General features: G+C 45.3%; 1 protein-coding gene across 2 annotated transcripts in view; it reads left to right on the top strand.

Moving 5' to 3' along the window:
* CHRNA4 (cholinergic receptor nicotinic alpha 4 subunit) overlaps nucleotides 1–23,788 on the top strand; it is a 112,975-nt gene that overhangs the window by 78,929 nt on the left and 10,258 nt on the right. The window lies entirely within an intron of this gene.

The following is a 23,788-nucleotide window of genomic DNA, read 5'->3' as shown; positions in this document are numbered from 1 at the left end:
GAAGTCTAGTGAATCGAAACAGGTCACGCATCACCGTCCCCAGCAGCACCAAGCTGTTGTTAATTTAAAGAGCGGGATGAGGAAAACGTTACATTAAGTAGAAAGGAGTACGGGAAGCGACACGCAGAATGACCCAGATCTTCCCAGAATGCCGGAGTGACTCATAATGCATTTTTAGCTGCAACCGCCAGGAGCCCGGGACGCTCTCGGCTAAGTGGGAATAATGCTTTTACCATGTCACCTAACCGGAGGGAGGACCTGTAAAAGAGCAACTAGATATTCTCCTCTGACTTCGCCCCCCCCCCCCCGGTGTATATCTACAAAGGGCACCTGTCACTGCTAATCAGAAAGAATGGTGTAAAGGCTTGCCCTTCGCATAGACTCCTATTTGTAATTATAGTCTTCATTATAAATGAGACTTCAGAACATAAGAGTTTTTCGGGATCTAGTAAATGTTCACAAATGCCTGACACAGATCAGCCCCCTGCTGCTGCAGCCTCTCACCTTGATACAAAGTTGCAATGTGCAGTCTGAGTGATTGCTGGGGAAATGCTTCTAGACATGTGAAAAATGAAAAAAAATTGTTTTGTTTCGATCCGTTATTTACATAAATTGGTTTAGTTACATTTGTTTAATACGTTTAATTCGTTTTGTTTATTCGAATTCAAATAGTTTTGAATGTTCCGAATTCCGAAAATTAGAAAAGATTCTAATTCTATTTAAAATCAAATTTATTCTACTCAAAATTCAAACTTTAGAAAATGGTTATATTCTTTCTATTTCATTCTATTCTATTGTTTTTTTTGTATTCTATTCTTTTTTTTTATTTTATATTATATTCTTTTCTTTTCAAATTTGAATTTTTTCTATTCGAACTTCAAATTTTGGAAAACGGTTATATTGTTAAATGATTTCCTTTTATATTATATTCTTTTCTATTCAAATTTGAATTTATTCTATTCGAACTTCAAATTTTGGAAAACGGTTATATTGTTAAATTATTTCCTTTTATATTATATTCTTTTCTATTCAAATTTGAATTTATTCTATTCAAACTTCAAATTTTGGAAAACGGTTATATTGTTAAATTATTTCCTTTTATATTATATTCTTTTCTATTCAAATTTGAATTTATTCTATTCGAACTTCAAATTTTGGAAAACGGTTATATTGTTCAATTATTTCCTTTTATATTATATTCTTTTCTATTCAAATTTGAATTTATTCTATTCAAACTTCAAATTTCAGAAAACGGTTATATTGTTCAATTTTTTCTCTTTTATTCTATTCTTTTCTATTTTATATTCTATTATTTTATTTTCTATTATATTATATTCTAGACTTTTCTATTTGAATTTGAATTTATTCTATTCAAATTTCAGGAAAAGGTTATATTGTTAAATTCTTTTTATTTTCTTCTATTCATTTCTATTGTCTATTCTCTTCTTCTATTCTCTTCTATTCTATTATTTTATTTACTATTCTATTATTTTCTATGAGATTCCCCTGAGATTGCGCAAGACGGCTGACAATAAGCCCCCGTTCACACAGGGGCGACCTGTCAGGCGACCTGGTCGCCTGACAGGTTGCCGTAGGTCGCCTTCCACAGAGAAGCTGCGGACCCATTCTAAAGGAGCGACACAAGTCGCTCCGACTTAGAAAAAGGGGCCGGAGCTTCTTTGGGGCGACCCGGAGCGACCTGCATTGACTTCAATGTTATGAAGTCTGTGACGGCCGCTCCGAGGAAGTAGCGTCGCACCAGTGTGAACGGGGCCTAAGAACGCCCTTCAAAAGTGTGTAGGAGCGGCTGGTGATTGCAGTCCTATTTCCCCACTTACAACATACACAGCCAGGCACACAGCAATTTCTTCATTCTTCCATTGGCCCAGAAAACAGTCTAGGGGCTTTTATTGGAACAATGAACTGGGATAGGAGAAGGGAGCATGGAATACCCCGAAAACTGGGGAACTGGGTAATAGACATGTGCTAAACGAAAAAATGTGTTGAGTTTTGTTATGGTATTTAAATAATTTTATTTAGTTACATTTTGAAAATCCATTTCATTCAATTTAGGAATTTGTTTCATTTTGTTTAATTGTTTTCGAATTCGATTTAAATTTATCCTGCTTGAAATTCGAATTTCGGAAAACAGTTATATTCTTTCTATTTTATTCTATTCTAGTCTATTGTGTTTTTTTTTCTATTCTTTTTTTATTCTAATCAATTCTATTTGAATATATTCTATTCGAAATTGAAAATTTTGAAGATAGTATTTCTATTTTTTTCTATTCTAGTCTATTGTGTTTTTTTCTATTCTATTCTAATCTATTATAGTTACATTTATTCTATTTGAAATTAAAATTTTGGAAGCTGGTTATATTCTTTCTATTCGATTCTATTCTATTCTTTTATTTTGTATTCTATTATATTCTTTTCTGTTCAATTCTAATCCATTCTATTCTGTTTGAATGCGAATGTATTCTATTCAAGATTTGAACTTCGGAAGACAGTTATATTTAATCTATTTGTTTTTCAATTTTATTGTTTTTTCTTTTCTTTTCTATTCTATTTTTTTCTATACTTTTATTTTCTCTTTTATTCTTTTCTAATTTATTCAGTTTTTTTCTATTCTATACCTTTAATTTATAATTTATATTTTTATTGAGATTTTATATTTTTTAATACAAAAAATAGAAAAGGATAATCACTGGAAAACATGCAACACAGAATACACAAATAGCAATAAATGTGGGTCTTGAGTAAAACCTTAAAAATTGTTACATAGTTCTGTAACCAGATTATGCCAGTAATGTAAAGCTAATACCTTGGGGCATTAGAATAGTTTAGCCAGAAACAGAAAAAAAGAGGAAATGAAAAGAAGAGAGGTAGAAATCGTAGACACGGGACTTATCATTCCTGGGTCTAGAGAGCTGACTTCCCAGATTTTTTTTTCTATTCTATTTTGTTCTGTTTTACTATTACTGTTACTATTTTTCTATTTCGTTCTGTTTCTTTTCTATTCTGTTCTATTCTTTTATTTTGTATTCTATTTTATTCTATTATTTTCTATTATATTCCTTTATTTTCTATTATATTTAATTCTGTTCCTTTTTTTCTATTTTATAATGTTCTGTTTTACTCTATCCTATTCTTTTCCATTGTATTCCTTTATTCTCTATTCTATTTTATTCTTGCTTTCTAATTCGAATTTCTGCCGAATTTTGTTTTGTTTTTTTTTCGGATTCGTTTTAAGTTCGTTACTAATGTAATTTTGGAAATTCTAACACATCCGAATTTCCGAATAACAAAAAAATTTACTAAATTTTGATTCGGAACGAAACGAACCGCACATGTCTACTGGGTAACTTGGGGACTGTACATCCCACATGATCTCTATGTACTCCTTCCAGAGTTAAAAGCTACACGCAGTCACTTTCTGTCAGCTCTGGGGTCTTCTACTCACATAGCCACAGGATCAGCGGTTGCCTCCTGCCAATATCCACCAGGTTATTCCTAGTGAGGGAGATGTTCTCTCACCACCACTTTTCCAAACCCAACTTGGTCTTTGGGCATGGATCTGCAAATAGGCTTCCCAGCTAAGCCTCAAGGCGCCCTCTAGGATCCTGCATTAGGTAGAGCAGAGCCCCCCTCACAGGGGTCTTCTCCTGCAGGACTGGACCCAGGAACACTGCAGTGGCTGCTTGGTTTTGACCATTAATGGGCTCTCTCACCACCTTCTGGGCACACCTCCCTTATGGCTGGAGTCCCATAAATATTCAGGCTGTCTGCTCTGTTCTACTTCCTCCTGTCTTCTAGAACCCTCTAAAATACAGGGGGAAGTAACAGAGCAGCAGCTTGTTAAACACTGAGCAGCCCTAGATAATCAACCCCTGCACCACTGGTTGAGGGGAGCCAAGCTAAATTTACCTAGCAGCCTGCTCTACACTAAGAAGGTGCTACTTGTGCATAGGTGTGCGCAGCCTATTGCATTAGGGTGTGCACCCCAAGACTCAAACACACATCTATTTGTGTGTGTGTGTACATATAACCAGGGCCAGAACAAGGGATGGGCAGAAGGGCCGGCTGCCATGTGTGCAGTGGGTATTGTAGGGATGCAAGTTCCTTCTACTATAAGGCTGACAGGATTAAAGACAGCAGGATCACTACTTCTGTCAGCCTAGCGCTGGAAGCAGAAAAGAGAGGAGGAGAGAGCCGGGAGGAGGTGCGGGCTGTGCTTTCTCTCCCCTCCTCCTCATAAGCTCACACATAATGAAGGGAGGGGGGGCGCAATTTGGCATCTTTGCCCTGGGCACTGGATGATCTTGTCCCGGCACTACACAGTTTACTATGCTTCGGTTACATATGAACACAGTGAGGGAGGAGGTGCGGGCTGTGCTTTCTCTCCCCTCCTCCTCATAAGCTTACGTATGAACACAGTGAGGGAGGAGGTGCGGGCTGTGCTTTCTCTACTCTCCTCCTCATAAGCTCACACATAATACAGGAAAGGGGGCACAATTTGGCAACTTTGCCATGGGTACTGGATGATCTTGTCCCAGCACTACACAGTTTACTATGCTTCGGTTACGTATGAACACAGTGAGTGATCTGTGCCGATCAATCACTGTGTTCATTCATAAAAGGAAGGGGCCAGTAAACGTCCTAGGGTTCCAGGCAGCAGGGGGAATCTGAGCCACATGGGGTGTTTAGAGTGTGCCTGTGTACCTACGTAACACTGTGCCCTTACATTATTTTCAAGGTACCAAGCCCTAGAGGGGTTGGAGATCACAGCCTCCTCAGGCAAAACTGACATTTTTTTTAAATAGAAATGACAGTTGCTCTTTAAACAGAGTGGGCTCAGCGCTATCATAGGGGGTGGAGGGGGGGGGGGTCACATTGCGCTATCATTACCTGGAAATGCGGAGGAGGGAGGTAATGGTGGCAGTGACAGCAGCCGCCGAGCTGAGCGGCGTGTCACTTTTTCATTTTGCTCAAAGCAGCGGGTGCCGGCGCTGTCGAGGGCGTTGGATGTCAAACTGTCTTACACGGGGAACGGAGAGATGAATATTTGTATGGAGCTGAGCCGGTGAAAACAAACCGGAGCTGTAAATAGCAACGTATTATTAATATTTTATGGGGCGCCAGTCAATTTGCAGGGTACGCGGGAAGAAGAGGTTATGAAGACCAAATGTATATATTCAGCATGATAGAAACAGGTGACAATCAAGGCTGAGGAACGACATCGGGATCTCATACCGGTCTCCTCCCACAATCGATCCTTCCAACTCTGCAAACCTTCCAACATAGAAGAATAAGTTAAAGCTGAACACCAGGCTGATATTAAAGACACAAACTATTGCAGCTCATTAATACATCAAAAGTACCTGAATGCGATCTGGTATCAGCATCTTGCAGTCCAAGGGCTGGAGTGTGGGAGGAAGAAGCAACACAGGTAGCTAATCAGTGCTGTTCTGACAAGAAGCACGCTGATAGGAAGAGAGAGCAGAGTGATAGAGAGAGAAGTTCATCACTGTGCTGCCTCTTCTTTCACTGTCCAGTCACAGGCTGGAGGCGGGTCAAGCAAGCTGAATGATACTGCCTGTTGGATTGAGGACATCTTGTGGCAGAAAAAAGTACTGCAGATGAAGTCTCTGAATTGCAGGGGAATATTGCAGCAAAGGCTGGTTTTATTGTTTGATCTTTTAATGGATTATTTATTTTATCTGTTTTTGATGGTGTTCTGCTTTAAACATTTTATTCCAGTTTTCTGACTTTTTTTTTTACTTTCTGGTTTCCCTAGCTGGGTGGTTGGTGATGGAATATCAGATCCCAGTATGTATATTGTAATACCTGTTGGTTTGCTCAGGATAATTATCATCTGGTTTATGGAAATAGATGGTGCAAAGGAAGAGACCATCTTCCTATCCAAACCAAACATTGATGGTTCTTTCCTCGTTCCAAGATTCTTCTTGCTGCCCCAGTAGTCAGGGGTCCTTTCACTACTCAGCTGCTGGTGGTGGTGGTGGGCAGCACTTACTGCAACACAGAATGGCATGAATAGAAGGGCCATTCTGTGCTGGAATACTCTTTTTTTTTTTAAAGGTATTTTATTGAACAAACAAAACAATACAGAACAGGGAAATAATCAGAACCATGTCAATTGAGGAGCCAAAAAAGACACACACAAGACTCCATTTCACAACAAAAGCCATGACAAAAATAACATACATAGCTGTTAGCCGTACCATTAGTATAGAACCCTAGTCAGAAACTGAAGAAGCAGTCCGGTCAGAGTCCACCCAAAAAGACCAAATTTTCCGGAACTTCCTGGGGCAGCCTCTGGCCTCATACGTCATTTTATACAGAGGCAATGCCTGATTAATGAGAGCAATCCATAATGGAACGTCAGGGGGAGCAGTAGACTTCCATCTAGTAGCTATAGTCTTCCTAGCATAAAAGAATGTCAAGCGGAGAAACAATTTAGTACGAGCAGGGACGTCCTCGTCATCCACATAACCCAGCAGACAACGAAGGGGGCTACAAATATTGGATAACTGAGAGATATCTGCAATAAAAGCTGTGACTTCCGACCAAAAGGCCCGGACAGGTGGACAGTCCCAGAACATATGAAAAAATGAACCATCAGCAGCATTACACTTGGAGCATAGCGGAGAAGGCAATGTACCCATTTTGTGCAGGAGTACTGGGGTATAGTACGCCCTGTAAAGAAGCTTCAATTGGATAACCCTATCCCTAGAGGAGATAACAACAGGTATTTGTTCCGGAAGGACGTCTTGCCACACCTCATCCGACAATTCCGGAATATCCTCCCGCCACTGAGACTCAACCACCGCGAGCCGTTTGGAGTGAGAATGTAAAAGTCGAGTATAATATGTAGAGACCAGCTTCTCATGTGAAGAGTCAGAAAGAAGGTGTTCCAAGGGGGTCGGTTCAAGCGAGACATCACGGAGGCCAAACTGTGCGGCCGCCGTGTGTCTCAATTGCAAGTATCGGTAGTAAGCCGTGGGGGGCAGACCAAAGGTAGATTGCATGTCCGCAAAGGACCTGAAGGTTCCCCGGACATACAAATGAGAAATAGATTTCACCCCTAGGCGGGACCAGAAAAGGCCATCATCCCGACTAAAGAACTCCTTCAGCCGCGGATTGCTCCAAAGGGGGGCATTGGGGGAATGCAGCTCCGGAGGGTCGGAACCATCCAAGGCCGCAGCCGCGAAAATCCGCAGGGTGACAGAAACAAGAGCAGTGTTCGGTCTGCCCATAACGGACCTTCGATGTACCAAGTTTTGCAGTGATTCATAGGAGGTGAAAATAGCCGCTTCCAATGAAGCCGCAGCATTAGCATCCTCCGGGTGGAACCACCAATGAGCATGGGCCAATTGAGACGCGAAGTAGTATAGACGCAAGTTAGGCGCAGCCAGCCCGCCCGCGAGAACCGGCAGCTGCAGAGCATCCCTGGCCACACGCGCCGCCCGACCCCCCCAAATAAAGGAAGTCAGGAGCGAGTCAATGGCCTGAAAGCGGCGCTTAGGGACATATACCGGGGAATGGCTGAGCACATACAAAAAACGGGGGAGAAAAATCATTTTAAAAATATTAATCCGGCCTAGCACCGTGAGGGGAAGCGTAGACCAAAGCCGCAGCGAGGACCTAAGACGGGCAACCAGGGGATCCAGGTTGTTGGAAAAGAATCGAGACAAGGGGAGCTGAATCTCAATCCCCAAATATCGAAACCGATCCACAACCTGGAGGGGACAAGAGGCAAGGGAAGGGGGCAGAGCCTGGGGATCCAGGGGGAACAGCGTGGACTTACTCCAATTCACCCTGAAACCAGAGAAGTGACCAAAGCGTTCGATAACATTCAACAGAATAGGGAGGGATTGATAGGGATCCGCCAGATATATCAACATATCGTCCGCGTACAGGGAGACCTTTTCTTCCAAGCCATTGATCACAAAGCCCGCAATACCCTCACAAAGGCGGATCTGCGCAGCCAAGGGCTCAATGGCCAGGGCAAACAACAGCGGAGATAGCGGACACCCCTGCCTGGTGCCCCGAAAAATGGGAAAGGGGTCCGACACAAAACCGTTCACCCGAAGACGAGCACGAGGTAGATAATACAGAAGGCGGACCCAATTTATAAATCCGGGCCCAAAGCCAAATTTCGCCAGCACTTCCAATAAATAAGGCCATTCCACGGAGTCGAAAGCCTTATGAGTGTCCAGGGTCACAACGACCCTGGACCCCACAGAGGCATGAGTCGTCTGAAGGTTAGTAAAAAGTCTACGCAGGTTGATCGATGTAGAACGGCCAGGAATAAATCCCGACTGATCCGCACCCACCAAGTCCGTGACAACCGTATTCAGACGCCTCGCGAGGACTTTGGCGAGAATCTTGACATCAGTATTAATAAGCGAGATCGGGCGGTATGATTCACAGAGAAGGGGGTCTTTACGTGGCTTGGGGATGAGCACAATGAGAGCTTCTGTCATAGAGGGCGGCAGACGTCCCTCCTTCAGAGCACAATTGAACACAGTCAGTAAATGGGGGACCAGCAATTCTCTATAGTGCAAGTACCATTCGATAGGAAAACCATCCAGGCCAGGTGTCTTATTGTGTGCGAAAGTGGCTAGGGCCTTGTTTATCTCATCCGCAGTCAGGGGCGAATCCAGAAAACTAGATTGGCCGGCCGACAATTTAGGCAAAGTAATATCATATAAGAAATCATCAAGTTCAACAATGGTATAATGAGCTCTAGATTGGTACAAGGAGGAATAAAAAGCAACAAAACTGGCCAGAACATCGGGGGTTTGTTCCACAATGACACCGGCGTGGCTGGTAATCCGAGGGATGACACAGGGCTGGTATTCCGGCCTAGCCAAATAAGCCAAGAGGCGACTGTTCTTATCGCCCAGTTCAAAAATGCGCTGGTTTTGATAAAGGAGTTTCTTCTGTGTACGCTCCACAACCACCAGATCCAAGTCCCGAGCCCTGGCCCGCCAAGAGGCATGGTGCTGGGGAGTAGGGTCATCAGTATATTGTCGTTCAGCCGCATGCAGCGCCAGTTCGGCGTCAACCAACTTAGTCTGGCGAGCCTTCCTGGCACCGCCCACGGCAGACGAAAAGGTACCTCTCATGGTCGCCTTAAAGGCCTCCCAGGTCAACAATTCAGATCCAGCTTGTTTATTGAGTGCCCAATATGAGTTCATCTCCGCCGACCCCTGGTCAGTCACTGCCTGGTCCGCCAGCCACAGGGGGCTGAGCCTCCAGAGTTTATAATTAGGGGGGGACCCCAAGGCGAGATCCACCAGTAAAGGGGAGTGATCCGATACTGCGCGGGGCAGATACCTGACACCCGAAAGAAGACTCAGCAGTTCCCGAGGGAGCAGGCAGAGATCAATGCGGGACAATGTATTATGGGAGCTGGAGTAACAGGAATACTCAGTAATCCCCCCATGTTTCCATCTCCAGGCGTCCAGGAGATCCAATTTGTCCAAGTAGGAGCATAAAGGAGTTGGTGCGGAGGAGACAGCTCCAGACCTGTCCAGAGCAGCATCGAGGACCGTATTAAAGTCACCCGCCATAATAAGGGGACCCTCAGCCATTTCCAAGACCAGACCCAGCATACGGTCAAAAAACTGTCTAGTAAACGGCGGAGGGACATAAACGTTAACCAGGGTATAGGGCTTACCCAGAAATTCGAAGACAAGAATAATAAAACACCCCGAAGGGTCAGTCTTCAAATGCTTAATGGTGACAGGGGCTGATTTTGCAATTAGAATCGAAGTACCGCGAGCATACGAGGAATACGTAGAGTGTAGCGCGTACGCCACATGCGCCCTCTTTAGGGCCATCACCCTGGACCCCTGGAGATGGGTTTCCTGCAATAAAACAATGTGTGGGTTATGACGTTTCAAATATTCGAAAACCAGGGAACGCTTGACTTTAGAATTTAGCCCCCTGACGTTCCAAGAGACTAAACGGAGAGTAGACATAGTGATATGTTAAAAATCAGCGTTGGTGACCGGGGGGGTCCCAAAAAAGGGGGAGGCCCCCCCCCGAGCACCAAGACCTCACAATATGGCAGGCAAAACCACTGGCAGGCAATATGCATAGGAGGAGAAGGCACAGACAAGAACCAAAATATTATCAAGTACAGCAAGGCAGAAATGAAAATCGTAGCACCTAGGCGTAAAAAAAATCCCTGATAAGAGTCCAAGAAGACATGACGGAGTAAACGCAAATCAAAAAAAGGGGGGAGAGACCCCCACAATCCCAGATAAACACAAAAACAGTAGTAACCCAACACCCATCCCACCCTAACCCACCCGGCCCTCAGTCCCCAACAGGTGAGAGCTTGAAATCCCATAACCAGAAAACAGTGCAGTTCAGGGAAACGTGGATCTGCTCGTCCTGAAGCAGACAGGAATGGTAGCAAAAAAAGGAAAAAAAAGGGGGTGAAGGGGAGCAACCATCCCCAAAAATGCCCTTCCAGAGGAACAAGGAGGATCCCCCCATTCAGGAGGACACCCGACAATCACAAAAAAGAGTTGTAAGAAGGATCATAGAATATAAAGGTGCATCCCAACGACATCCAGGAGGAAGAAAGGGAAACCTAGCAGCAGTTGCAAGACACAGGCCAGCGATCACCGACGGGGAGACCTATGATCCTGGGAGGGAGGGGAGCGGCGTCCCAGGGAATCCACCCACTGCGCAGCGTCCTGAGGATCCTGAAAAAAGTGGGCTTTACCTTGATAGACGACCCTCAAACGAGCCGGGTACAGGATACTATACGGCAATTGTAAATCCCGCAGTCTCCTCTTAACTGCCATGAAGGAGGCCCGCTGTTTCTGGGTCGCAGCAGAGAAGTCCGGGAAGATAGATACAGCGTGGTTATTATACAGGATTCGGCCCTTGTCCCTAGAGGCCCGGAGCACAGCCTCCCTATCACGGAAGTGCAGGAGCTTGATGAGAAGAGGACGGGGTGGGGCCCCGGGCGGCAAGGGGCGCAATGGCACTCTGTGCGCCCTTTCAATGGCAAACAAGGGGGAGAAAACTTCCTTCCCAAAAGTATCGATAAGCCAATGTTCCATGAATGATTCAGGATTTTTACCCTCCGATCCCTCCGGAAAGCCCAAAAAACGCAAATTATTGCGCCTGAGGCGGTCCTCCATGTCCGTTAGCTTGTCTGTAGTAGCGACATGGCCCCTCTGTAACTCTGACACAGTGGACTGCATGGGGCGGTGGGCATCTTCCATGTCACTAATACGCTGCTCCGCGTTGCCCACCCTGTGGCGAAGGTTGTGCACATCCTGTTTGAGAAACGACATGTCCATCTGTACAGACTCAATCTGTGAGGCAAGCGAGGTCTGACAGTGCTGGATAGCGTCCATTATGGCAGACAGGGTAGGTTCGGGCCTATCCACAGACAGGGCAGGCTCCGAGGGTACGGGGGAGCCCAGGGGAGGAGAGAGGGCATCACTTACAGTCACCGCCAGCCGAGACGATCCAGGAGAGATCGCTTCCCCCTCCACAGAGGCCGATGCCATCCGCACAGCCGAGGAGCGAGCGATCTGGGAGGAAGGGCCCGCAGCACGCGCCGGGCCGGCGCCATCTTGGGATCGTGGCAGCGTGAGGTCCGGCGGGCGGATACCGAGTGCTTCTGGACCGGGAGGACCGATTTTGACCATCGCCGCGGGTGCACCGGGATATCAGGAGACAGGAGACGTCGGAATCAGGTGAGTAGGATGTCGGGTTCCAGCAGGATCACGGAAGGATCAGGGCAGATAGGACAGAGCTCCGGAGCCGCGCTGCTTTCACATCCGAGTTCCGGCCACGCCCCCCGTGCTGGAATACTCTGAGCTGAGTGATGACGTCCCCCCAGAAGGTAGGTCCAGTCTCAGGACAAGGTCATCCAGCGCCCATGGCAAAGATGCCAAACTGTGCCCCCCTACGAATAGAAGGGCCATTCTGCCCTGGAATACTCTAATGACATCCCCCCCCAGAGGGTAGGTCCAGTTTCGGGACAAGGTCATCCAGCACCCATGGCAAAGATGCCAAACTGTGCCCCCCTACGAATAGAAGGGCCATTCTGCCCTGGAATACTCTAATGACATCCCCCCCAGAGGGTAGGTCCAGTTTCGGGACAAGGTCATCCAGCACCCATGGCAAAGATGCCAAACTGTGCCCCCCTACGAATAGAAGGGCCATTCTGCCCTGGAATACTCTGAGCTAATGACATCCCCCCCAGAGGGTAGGTCCAGTTTCGGGACAAAGTCATCTACCCAGGGCAAAGATGCCAAACTGTGCCCCCCCACTCCACTTATGATGTGCAAGCTTAGGAGATACTACACCCAGCAGTAACTTGCTGGGTGCTCTCACTACTGCTGTCAGCCTGGTAACAGAAGGAAGGCGCCCCCATCCTTACAGTAAAGGATTGCGCCCAGGGCAGCCATCCCTCCTTTCCACCCCTTTTCCCAGCCCTGGGTAAGTCTATGGCCAGCTAGAATCAGAGGAAATAGGTTAAATGATAATATATCGGGTTGCATATTTTCTGGAGTTCAGCCATAAAAGATGTTCCATAACTTTCAGGTGCCAATATAAAGTCGATGGCATCCTTAAAACCACCAAAAAATAGATTTTAATATTTTCACCTTCTAATGCAGCCTTTCTCAGCCTTTTCAACACAGAGGAACCCTTGAAATAACTTTCCGTTCTCAGGGAACCCCTGCTAAAAATGACTATATCTACAACTCATTACATTACTGTGATGGTCAGTGGGAAGAATGCTCCTCACACTTGTGATCATTGGAAAGAATTACCCCCTCACAGATAGCTGAAAAGATCAATGGTGTCAGTGGGAACTTACCTGAGATGCAGAAATTGCCTACTGCTTAAGGAACCCCTAGCAACCTCTGGAGGAACTCTATGGCTCCATTTTACCCTGGTTAAGAAATCCTGATCTAATTCAATGCATTTTCCCCTAATAGTTAATTTTGCTAAAATTTTATCTAAATGTTGACAGAGTGAAATCTCTAATATTTTGCTCATCCCTAGTCATGAATGAGGACTTTGGGTGCATTCAGTTTTTGGGTGTCCATGGAGCTCACCCAACAAGAACAGGACCTTTTCTTATCTGGGGTCTTGATGACCTACTGATGTGAGACCATGGTCGGTGGTTTACCATCATCATTTTCAGAGCACCACTTACACATGAAGGGTAATATTGGATGTGTACATTGTCTTTTCCCTGGAAGCCTTCCAGGTTTTTTGGAGAAAGAAGAAAGGAACACTTGACAAATCCTTTCTAAAATAATTAGGGGCTGATGGTGGCCATCAAGCAAGTAGAGATTAAAAACAAGCAACGTTCATTAGAAATTCTCCTTGTTCTATCACTGATGGGATTGGCTTCTAGAAGCGAAGGCAAAAATTCTCTCCCTGTCTTTACCTGGATTATAAGGATTTATCAGTGTGTGATCTCCGATCTCTCCCGAGAATTCAGGATCAATAACGTTCCTTTTATTTCTGTAAACCTAACAATTGAGCTGTAATCCCGTCCCTTGTACAGGACACCATACGTGCCTTACCTCAAAGGCATTACATGTGAAGCTAGAAATGATGATGTTTGACATAATGTAGAATTCCCTGTAATGGTATTAATGCCTAGTAACTGGCAGTGGAAAGATGCCGATTTTGGCAGGTTTATCGGAAAATAGGAGCTCTGGGCGCAGAAGATCATCATTCAACATGGTTCCTACCATAGTGACCATACGGTTTAATAGTAATAAGTTATATAAGAACCCTTCGTTCTATATAGTTTATTGCCTGCTGTGTGTATCAAATGCTGTTTTTAGAGATGACCTCCCATTAAAGTTGATGTTAAACCCAACAAAGGAGCATTGCCACCCTATAACAGGAAGTTCCTGAACATGGATCTTCATGGCAGGATTACCAGGAGTTATTTCAATGAAAGGTACAGATTAACCACTTTACCACTTTTGCTGTCTTACATCCAGGCCACTTTTTGCGATTCAGCGCTGTGTGACTTTAACTGACAATTGCGCGGTCATGCGACGCCGTACCCAAACGAAATTTACGTCCTTTTTTTCCCACAAACAGAGCTTTCTTTTGGTGGTATGTGATCACCTGTGCGATTTTTACTTTTTGCGCTATAAACAAAAAAAGAGCATTTATTTTGAAAAAATAACAATATTTTTAACATTTTTTTATATGAAATTCCCCCCAAAAAATTTTTTGGCCAATTTGTTTTCTGCTACCCATGTTTGGTAAAATAAATCACAATAAGCGTATTTTGATTGGTTTGCGCAAAAGTTATTGCGTTTACTAACTAAGGGAAAGATTTCTGTCATTTTTGGTGGTTTTTTTTTTTAACGAGTAATGGCGGCGATCTGCGATTTTTTTTGCGGGACTGCGACATTGTGGCGGACAGATCGGACCCTTGACTGACATTTTTGACACTTTTGGGAGTACCAGTGACATTACTGCAGTAATCAGTGCTATAAATATGCACTGTTACTGTAAAAATGACACTGGCAGGGTAGGGGTTAATTTTATTGGAGAGGGAGGGGTTAACGTATGCCTGGTGCTTACTAACGTGTGGGGGGGGGGGGAGGTGACTGAGTGCGTCATGGACAGATCGGATGTTCAGCTATGCTGAACACTCCGATCTGTCACTCCCTGTCACTTAGGAGATCCGCCCTCTCTGTTTGCACAGGCGGGCGGATCTCCAAACTGGATTCCCCGACGATCGGGGCAGAGCAGCCGCGATCGCCGCCGCTCCTCCCCTGGCCCGACTCCCGCTGTGAATGAAAACAGCGGGAGCGCGCCTCCAGCTGCGCGCGAGCGCCGCCTACAGGGGGAGGAGTCCAGTGACGTAGGTCTACGTCGCTGGACGATAACGAGCCACTGTGCCGCAGTAGCAGCACAGTGGCTAGTGGTAAAGTGGTTAAAAAATTTTGAAAATTACTTTGAAAGGACGCCAACAAGTTACAGATTCTACGAGATGTATTATTGGGTTTATACCTAATGATTGCTCGAGAATGGTACATGTCATATAATGGCCATACAATCGTTTGTAGTCCATCTAGTGGATGTGGTAGTAATGCCCATTATCAGAAGTGTCCATCATGCACTCTTCTCTCTACTCATTGACCAAGATGATAACTAGTCTTCCATGACTATAATCTTAAAATGTTAAAATATGGCTCTATGTAAAAAAAAAATGTATTTTAGATATAATATGGAAGTGTCAGGTCCCCCATCATGACTTTATTGCATAAAGAAAAAGGAACGGCTGCACTCCAGATGAGGTCAAAATCCAGGTTTATTGACTGGACATCCCAATGTGACAATAGTGACAAGGTAGATGCGTTTCACACACTACAATGTGTGCTTAATCATTGCTAATAATCATAACTAATGTAATGATTAAGCACACATTGTAGTGTGTGAAACGCGTCTACCTTGTCACTATTGTCACATTGGGATGTCCAGTCAATAAACCTGGATTTTGACCTCATCTGGAGTGCAGCCGTTCCTTTTTCTTTATTGATTATCCACGGAGGCGAGCCGGGGCGTGCATCGGTGTGTGTCTTCAGGCTTTCATACCACCTTGAGCAGTGAGTCTCTTTCCTTTGATGACTTTATTGCAGTCCCTGTACAGAAAATGATGGGAAATCCAAAATATTACTGGCTGGAGGTGGAAATCTTTCAATGGGGAAACTTACAGTGGCATGAAAAAGTTTGTAAACCCCTTGGAATTTATAAATTTTCCATAAAATGTGATATCATCCTCATAGACACATAATGTGCTTACGCTGATAACACACAAACAATTCTAAATTCTTGTGTCTTTATTGAACACACCCACTAAGCATTCGCAGCTCTCGGGAAAAAGTAAGTAAACCCTTGGGGCAGGGGAGGGCTGGCAGCCTTAGGCCTGAGGGGCAAGTCCAGTCAAGTGGCCCATTGAGCCACCAAATTGAAGGGTCGGGGGGACACATCCTCAGCTCTGAGGGTTTTTAAGCTAGGACAGTGGGACCTGTAGTCCTTCACTGGTTGGGGGAGCAGGGGTGTGCGACACATTCTGAGCTATGAGGGGTTCATGTTGGGACCCGTAGTCCTTCACTTTTAGGGGGTCATATCCCCAAAACTGAAGGACTACAAGTCCCAGCTTGAACCCCTGAGATCTAAGGATTTGACCCCTTAGATTCCCCAGGTTCATGCTGTGACTCGTAGTCCCTCACTAGTTGGGGGGGGGGGTGCGACACATCCTGAGGTCTGAGGGGTTCATCCTGAGACCTGTAGTCCTTCACTTTTGGGGGGGTCAGATTCTCAAAAGTAAAGGACTACAAGTTACAGCATGAACCCCTCAGAGCTCAGAATGTGCCACCCTGCCCCCACCCTCTCAACTAGTGAAGGTCTACAGGTCACAGCATGAACCCTGGCTGAGATCTAAGGGTGTGACCTCCTCCTATGCTGCCAGCTCATGCTCCACATGACACATATATTCTAATTCATTTACTGCTCCCGACCAGTGCTGGCACAAGGTCATTCAGTGCCCGGGCAAAGTTGGCAAACTGTGCCCCCCACCACGGGGTGAAAGAGGGTATGGGTCTAGTTGTGGTGTAATGTTTGTAATGTATGCGACATGCGCTGAAATAGTAGCAATGGTACACCACAGTGAAAGAGTTTAAAATCAGTGCAGAAACACAGTATGGTGCTAACAGTGGCAAAGAAAAATAAATGTTCCAGTGTCTGTGGTGTCACAAAAAGAAAAAAAAAAGTCCCTGTGTCAGTGGTCTCACTGCAAAAAAAAAAGAAAAATGCCACTGTGGCTGTGATGTCAGTGTGATTGGCATCTATTGCTGGCCTACATGTACAGAATTTTGGTTGTTTGCAAACTGAATGATTATTCATCGTTCAAATGCGAATTGTCCACTAACTGATGTTCATAGTGATCATTTGATAACGATAAAAACATATAAGGTAGAATATTCTTTTTGTTTCGATCAGAACATACACGTATTCATGTTAGTTGAAACGGTAAAGTTTTTGCTTCGGATCCATCGACATTAGCCGGGCCCATGGTCGAAATTGACGGTAAAGTTGGGTTTACTAACGGCACGAATGTCGAAACAACCATTTTCGGCTGAAATTCTGTGCGTGTATGGCCAGCATAAGTCAGTGGGATGGAGGAGGGGAGCTGCGCTCTGAGGTTTACATGGAACTAAAGGGTTCTAGGGCGCTTTAAGGGAGAAAGGGGGGCTGGAAGAATGTGCAGCTATCATTGTTTGTGTTTGAGAGGCAGTGGGGGGTAATATCACCTCCTCACACTGTTTTAATCCTAAAAATACTGACCCTCTGTGCTGCAGCCCTTTGCATTGCACGTGTTTGCAGGGCAGTTGTGGTCCAGGCCCATTCATGGTCTTATGCCAATTAAGTTTTGCCATGTGTACAGCTCTGAGAGATTGCTTATTCAGCTGGGTGTTTGGGGTGGTAAAACCATGGCTCAACCACTTGCTTTTACCTCTCCCCACCTGACTGTGTGAGTGAGCCCTAAGGCCTTCTTTACACTTGTGATTGGGTGGGTAAAAACAGGCGGTTGAGTCATAGTTTTACTGCCCCAACCTGCTGCATTCAATGGGCAGTATAGCCTGCTGAATGCAACTTCTTTCAGTGCAGCCCCTGATCAGTGTTTTCTGACAGCGCAGGGTTCTGCTGTCAGAATACAATGTCCTAGCGGGGGATTCCACCCTGTCAGTGGTAATGTGATCTGAGCTTGTGCAAGCGCAGCTCACACCATATTTACAGTCCGCTCTGTGTGCCGCTGTGATGTGACTCCCGTGTGCATGCATGGGAGTGGTGTCACCATGGCCTGGCCATTTAAGCGGCTGAGCTTATGAAGACTGAGCACAAATAGAAGTGCTAGGGAGCTATGTTTGCAGGCAAGTTTGTCATAATATACTAGTATGCAGTGCACACCAGTGCATTATGAAGTCAACATGCAACATGAATTTTGTATTACTTTATGGGGACTTTGCTACCACTTTACTTTAGACTGCATAGAATGTACGAGGCTGTAGGGCAGTTGGAAGAATTGAAAAGTGGACAGGGATGGAAAAGGTTATTTGGACTCCTGTGGAATGCCTATATCTGACACCTGAGCCTGCATGATTGGTGTAATGCTGCTTTATGTGAGAAGATAGCAGATAGACAAGAACAGCAGAAAGGACAAATAGAGGGGGGGTGGGGGGGGGGGGGGCAGGGGGGATTGGTGTAGACAGAGTGTTTGATTTACTGCAGGACTGTATCAGTATTTGGGAAGGAGAAGAGCTGTGTAGAGGAGGGAGGGGAAGTGAGGTGGATGGGTTAATTGAGCGATGTAGCAGGACTGATAAGTGCATGTAACTTACCAGGAAGGAATGCAGAGTGTCCCGGAACGACATGAAGGAGGAGATGGATGGGTGCAGTCAGAAAAGAGATAAGGACTGTTCGGTGTGCCTCGAGGAGTTGGGGAATCCAGACTTTGTTAAGAGGGAGAGAATGAGTCACTCCTGTCCTGTCAGTGAGGCAGGAGAATCGGCGTTCAGCTGAAGCTCCCTAGGCGCGGAGGAGGAGGAAGATTCTTCTCCGCTCTGAATGCTGGAGCCTCAGCCTCGCATTCCTCCTCGAGAACATGACGTCACTGGTTGCTAGACGCCAAGCGGCAGGCAATTCTAGCAACCAGTGCAGAAGATACAGACGAGCAGTAGAACAACCAGGTCTCCGCCAGCCGAGTCCCTCTGCAATAAAGTGAAGCTGCTGCTGCTGCAGTAGTGGCCTTTTCTGGGGTACATCAGACCGGCCCAGGGGGAAATTGCCACCCTGCCCCCTGGCCCAGTCCGCCCCTGCCTTGGGGTTAATAGCTGGTTAAGCGCACCTTGGCAGCAATGATTCCAAGCAAGCGCTTTGGTAGCTCTGGTTTAGACCTGATCAACATTCAGAAGGGATTTTTGACCATTCCTCTTTACAAAACTGCTTCAGCTCAGACACATTTGTAGGGTGTCTGGTGTGAAGGGCTCTCTTGAGGTCATTCCACAGCATCTTTATGGAGTTAAGATCTGGGCTCTGACCGGGCCACTCCAAAAGGCTCATTTTTGTTTTTCTGAAGCCAGTCTGTGGTGGATTTACTTTGATGCTTAGGGCCATTGTGCTGCTGCATCACCCAACCTCTACTGAGCTTCAGCTGGTGGACAGCCGCCCTGACATTATCCTGTAGGATACTTTGGTAAACTTAGGAATTCCTTTTCCTCTCTATGATGGCAAGTGGTCGTGGTCCAGGCCCTAAGGCAGCGAGGCAAGCCCAAATCATGATGTTCCCTCCACCATACTTCACAGTTGGGATGCTGTTTTGATGTTGGTAGGCTGTGCCCTTTTTGTGCAATACATAGTGTTGAGTATTCTTTCCAAACAATTAAACTTTTGTATAAAAGGGCCAAAAAACTTTTTCCCAGTAGTGTGGTCGTTTGCAAAGGTGCTCTTTGGCAAATGACAGGCATGCGGAAAAGATTTTATTGGGGACCAGAGGCTTCCTCTGAGGTGTTCTGGCTCTGAGGAAGAGGGTTCTCCCTCAAAACGTGTAAGACAAACAAGGTCTTTGTGGATGCCATCACACCATCCAGCAGTAGAGAAGTGTTCTGGAGGCGATTGGTTCCCATTTCCTACATGCATGTACACATTCTATGTTTGTGAGTATAATGTACACTACCCATTTCGATAAACGTTTTAGTGGTAATGCACAAGGTCTTTGCTTTCTGCCATGGACACCCTGCCTGTTAAAAGACTTACGTATGGTACACTCATGAGCAGGGATGTTTGCCAGTTCCAGTGATATCTTTAGCCGTTACTTGTAAGTTCTTGTTTACCTCAATTAGGATTCTGCGTTGTGCTTTGGGAGTCATCTTGGCTGGGCATCCACTTATAGGAAGAGTAGAAACAGTACTAAACTGTCTCCATTTATAGACAGTTTGTCTAACTGTTGACTGATGGACACCTAAACACCTTGAGCCCCCGTTTATATTGGAGTGACTTGTCATGCGATTTGACAGGTCAATCACATGACAAGCCACAGCCTATTGCTGGCAAGGGCTCTGTTCAAATCGGTGCAATGCCAACTTTGCGGTGCCGCAACGATTTGTAAAAGTAGTTCCTGCATTACTTTTGCCGATTGCGGGTGCAACTTGGATAGACATCTGTGCATGAAGCCTCACAGATGTCTTCCAAGTCGCACCCAAAGTCACACTGATATGCGGCTTTGAAATTGTGCAATTTCAGATGAATTTGCACGATTTTAAAGCCGCAGTCAATGTGAATGAGCGGTGAGATTTATTTGCATCCCTTTTCAGCTTTATGCAGATCAACCCCTCTTGATTGCATATCTTCAGAGAGCCCCTCTTTGCGAGTCATGGTTCAAATCACTTAATGCTACTTATGAACAGAAATCCAAAAATGTTTGTATCTTTTTCAATCAAAGTAGCGCTAAACCACATTTGCAAACTCATTATCATTAATTGGACTCCAGGTGTGCAAACTACTAACGCCAGTTAGATTTTGTGATAGTATTTAGGCTATGGGTTCACTTACTGTTTCCTCCTGTATTGTGAATGTTTAATGGGTATGTTCAATAAAGACATGGAGAAATTAGAATTTGCAGTTATCAGCCTAAGCTCATTGGGGTTGATTTACTAAAACTGAAGAGTTTAAAATCTGGTGCAGCTGTGCATGGTAGCCAATCGGCTTCTAACTTCAACTTGTTCAATTAAGTGTTGACAGAAAAACCCGGAAGCTGATTGGTTTCTGTGCACAGCTGCACCAAATTTTGCACTCTCCAGATTTAGTAAATCAACCCTATTGTGTTTGTCAATTGTTGTGACTTAGGGTCCTTTCACACGGGTTTTCCCCCCCGGCGGACTCCGTTTTGCGGCGAATCGATCCCCGCTGAGCAGGCGGATGACAGGTTCATCCCCGCTTACTTTGCAGAGCTGTCAGATCCCCGCTCTCCTCTATGGGAGATCGGATGAAAACAGACCGCCTGTCCATTTTCATCCGATCCTCCAGACGGATGGAAAATAGGGTTTCCATCTGTTCGGATTTCATGGGCCACATCTGATCGGAGGGCAGCGGGTGTCAGCGGAGGTGTCACCGCTGACATCCGCTGCCCCATAGAGGTACATGGAGCATCCGATCAGGTCCACCTGAAAAACTGATCGAAAAGCCAGTGTGAAAGGAGCCTTAGATGAGGATCAGATCACATTTTATGGCAAATACTGCAGAAAACCAGTTCATTGCAAGGGGTTCACATTCTTTTTCTTGCCACTGTATTCTGGTAAGGGATTTCCCCAGAAATGGCCTTTTTTTGAAAAATTAAAGGAAATCACCCCTGACCAAGGTTGTAACCCTTCTCATGCTCTGTCCAAAACTAGAGTTTCACTTTAAGGCACACAACTAAACTGCGGCGAACGGGCTCAGAGCCAGTCCTCCTATCCCGGCATTGTAAGGCGGCTTCCTTGCCTTTGAATGGGAGGTGGTTGTAAGCATCTTAGCGAGCCTTTTAAACCTTCCAGACAGAAACGGATTTAATAAGTCAACACTGGAGGATTTGCAAGGCTTAACGTCTAAGTGTTGAAATTCTCCGGCACGGCTCGGGATAAGGGCCGGGAAATTACAAGCTTGGTGTCTAGAAGCCGCTATAACAAGATCTTGATGCGTATTTCCCAGGATGCATCTTTTTGCTGGGCCGCGCTGGCCACCTCCACCCCCTCTTCCCCCCCCCCAATACATGCAGGGTTCTTCTGATTTTATAACTATGGGGGAAAAAAAACTCTACTCTTGCCATAGGCAAATTACTGCTATTAAAATTGACTTTTTCATGTCTGCAAACAGTTTTTATTTTTAAAATGATGCCTAAAATGTTTTTTTTTTCTCCACCCTATGGCACCAGTCTTCTGTTATTTGCATTTCTCCATTGAGTTTTTCTCAGAGGTCTGCACAGAGCTGGTGGTCAAATAACAGCCAGCCTGGTACATGGAAGGTGGCATTCCCGTCAGTGTGTTCTGGTTTACTGCTTAGGGAGTTTCATCCTTGGTGAGTTATCTATATAAAATCATATGATAATGATATATTTATCACCTAAATGTATGAGAAGAGGATTAGCCGAAACTCGTTTTCAAAGGCTTGGGGATGGAATTGGTCTATCTCTATACCTACCAACCAGAACTGGGTTAGAATGTACAATAAAGTTCAGCCACATTTGTATAACTCGGTGGTGGTCAACTTTCTTGCAATGGGGGGCCTCAAGTGCAGCCAAAGTCATCACTAAAGGGCCACACAGAAGATACACAACAGGATATAGTCAAAGAATATGGGATAGGATGCAAACATATTGTCAGAAACTGTGGACAGGATACAGGAGATGGCCAGAGACTGAGGGTATAATACAAGGGTGGTTAGGTTAGAGACTGTGGATAAGATTCAGGAGATGTTCAGAGACTGTGGGTATAATGCAAAGGGGCAGTTAGAGACTTTGAACAAGGTGCAGGAGATGGCCATAGACTGAGGATATAATACAAGGGTGGTTAGGTTAGAGACTGTGGATAAGATTCAGGAGATGGTCAGAGACTGTAGGTATAATAAAAGGGGCGGTTAGAGACTGTGGACAGGATACAAAAGATGGTCAGAGACTGTGGACAGGATACAGGAGATGGTCGGAGACTGTGGGTATAATGCAAAGCGGCAGTTAGAGACTTTGAACAAGATGCAGGAGATGGTCAGAGACTGAGGGTATAATACAAGGCTGGTTAGGTTAGAGACTGTGGATAAGATTCAGGAGATGGTCAGAGACTGTAGGTATAATAAAAGGGGCGGTTAGAGACTGTGGACAGGATACAAAAGATGGTCAGAGACTGTGGACAGGATACAGGAGATGGTCCTGAGACTGTGGGTATAATGCAAAGGGGCAGTTAGAGACTGTGGACAGGATACAAGAGATGGTCAGAGACTGTGGACAGGATACAGGAGATGGTCCGAGACTGTGGGTATAATGCAAAGGGGCAGTTAGAGACTTTGAACAGAATGCAGAAGATGGTCAGAGACTGAGGGTATAATACAAGGGTGGTTAGGTTAGAGACTGTGGATAAGATTCAGGAGATGGTCAGAGACTGTGGGTATAATAAAAGGGGCGGTCAGAGACTGTGGACAGGATACATGAGATGGTCAGAGACTGCAGGCATAATACAAGAGATGGTTAGAGACTGCAGACATAATACAAGAGATGGTTAGAGAGTCCTTACACTCTTCAGCATCTTAGATTAGTAATACAGGGCTGGAAAAATCCCAAGAGCCAGGTAGCCAATGCTCCTTAAAAATTACAGCTGGTGCCTAACTTCTGAGGTCTTCACTGGGTGTTGGCAATGGAGCTTGGCCTCCAAGAAAAATTCCTGGTGGCTTGCCAGATTGGGTAGACTAGCTCCAGAGTGCCATAATTATTTGTCCACCCCTGTTGTACCACCTACTATCTCAAACCTAAATTCCTGAAGCTTCCATGGAAACATACACATGCAAAGGAAAAAGGCTTTGTGGTAAAACAGGCACTAAAAAAAGGGTTGGGACCACCTAAAATACTCCTTTCCACTGTGAATATTTTCCAGCAAGACATCATTTTAAGACTGGAATAAATTATACCTTGAGCAACTTGGCAAACCTTTTCTCCTCATTG

This window comes from Pelophylax lessonae (genome assembly GCF_965119305.1).
Source record: "Pelophylax lessonae genome assembly, chromosome: 11".
Taxonomy (NCBI): Eukaryota; Metazoa; Chordata; class Amphibia; order Anura; family Ranidae; genus Pelophylax; species Pelophylax lessonae.
The sequence above is the reverse complement of the archived record's forward strand: the minus strand, read 5'-3'. Positions and strand labels throughout refer to the sequence as shown.